Raw genomic sequence first — 2,284 nt, 5'->3', positions numbered from 1 at the left:
ACTGCAGTATCAGCCATGACCATGGTCGACAATGCATTGTGGACCATGATCCACAGTATAATTTGCGCACACATATATACTCATTTAGCAACAGTTATATATAACTACCATTAAGTATGTGTCGCTAAAGCGTGACATGTATACACTACACCAAAAAAGTCATTTAGCAGCGGTTATATTATTATATTTAGCGGTTTGTAACTGTCATGAAATTGCCTACTAGCGATTATTCATCCGTGATTAAATAGTGTGTCGTGAATATCCTATCACATTAATAAGAATTGTTACCTCAAAATTTTTACCAACAACACAAGAATCTTGAAGCATTTGCATCATTATTAATTTCTTCTTTTTTTACGGGTTTTTAGTCGTTATTCCTTTCTTTAATTCTTTTATTTTACTTATCCTCACATTTTTTGTTGTCATGCCCCCTCCCCCTGCCTCTCACGTGGGTTCACTTCACAATTCACACGTCATACGGATATGCTGTGAGCTTCTTGTGACCCCACACATTGCCAACGTTGTACCCCACCAAATACGTAGGCCCCATCTACCTGCATGTCAGCCACGTGTGCACCTCATCTCAACGCCGTTAATTCTCCGTCGTCAACTCCCATACCCGGTGGTCCTGTCTACAAACTGAGGTGTTAGGATGAGGCTCAAACTAAAGTAAAAACATTTGCTGTGGATTTGGGTGAAAGAAGAATTATGAGAGAAAAGAAAAAGACTAAAATATCTTTAATAATAATAATCATCATTATTATTATCAAGGATAATTTTGTAATTTCATTTTTTTCCCCTTTGTATCCACCACTAAATTAGAATTCATAGGGGGAGCTCAATGAATTTTAATTCCACAAATGGAGGTCGAAAATTGTAATTCCTACCAGCCAAACAATATAATTGTGTTTCGCACAAAATTATCACTGCGATGCACGTATTAATTTTTAAATATATATTTAAATAATAAAATTAAAGGTGAAGTTATAAATAATTATAATATTTGAAAGTGTACATTTATTTAATTATAAGATCAATTCAAAAGTATCAATAATATATGATTCGTTTGATTGCATTTATTTTAGAAAAATTGATATGTAATATGATTTATGTAATTATATAATTATTAATTAAAATAAATATTGAAAAAAAAAACAAGAAATAATTTTTAAAAGTATTAATATAATTTTTTTATTATACAGATAATTTTATTACCATTTAAGTACTCTATAATTACTTTCAATTCTTTAATTTCTTATTCTTCATTATTAGCTTAATTACAATTATTTCTTTATTTCACTCAATTCTTTAATTCCATTATTAGCTTAATTATAATTAATTTCTTAGTTTTTTTGAAAATAAAATTAATTTCTTAGTTAGTATAATACTAAAAGATCGAAAGGAAACGAATACCTAATAATATTATTATAGTACACGAAGTTTAAAAATCTATTTAATAATTTTCTTTTACAATGGTTTTTACCTTTTTCATATATTCATTAACTAAAAAAATTATTTTTTGATTATAAAGACATTAACTACAAAAAATTATAATGACAATTTTATTACCATTTAAATACTCTGCATTAAATAATTTTGATACTACTAATTATCATTATAATTATAATTTTGAAAATATTTTATTCATTACAAATATTAATATTTTAGAAGATTTTTGCGTATATTTATTAACTAAAAATGATTTTTTTTATTATAAAGATAGTTTTATTACTATTTAAATAACCTGTAGTTACTTTTAATTACTTAACTTTTTTATTCTCTATTATTAACTTAATTACAATTACTTTCTTATTTTACTTAATTCGTTATTTTAATTGAATTACAATCGGAGAAGGCTAACGCTGTTAAGTGTTAACCACAACGTTTATTCTGTGTCTGCAAGTATTTTATCCGGATTAGTGCTTTAAATAGCGTGGTTAATTATTATCTTAAGCACATAGGTTATTGTTGACAAATTTATATTCGTAATATCCCAATAATCCTTTACCAAATCCCATTATCTTCCACCTTTTCTCTCTCTAAGATGCTCGATCTCTTGTTTCTCTCTGTTGGGTCTTTTGTTGTAAAGTATCAGTGAGAGAGTACAGAGTGACCATCATGTTGTTTCCTTCTCCGCTGTCTCTCTTTTGTGCTCTGCTTCTTTGTTTGCCACTCGCGTTGATTCTTACCATAAATTCCCCTTTCTCCCCCGCCGCCACCGCCGCCGTTGCCGGCGGCGGCGAGGGAAATTACCCGTTGTCTGAGGATGGAAACGGCGGGAAAG

The sequence above is a fragment of the Ipomoea triloba genome, chromosome 16 (assembly GCF_003576645.1).
Source record: "Ipomoea triloba cultivar NCNSP0323 chromosome 16, ASM357664v1".
Lineage (NCBI taxonomy): Eukaryota > Viridiplantae > Streptophyta > Magnoliopsida > Solanales > Convolvulaceae > Ipomoea > Ipomoea triloba.
This window is presented reverse-complemented; position numbering follows the sequence as displayed.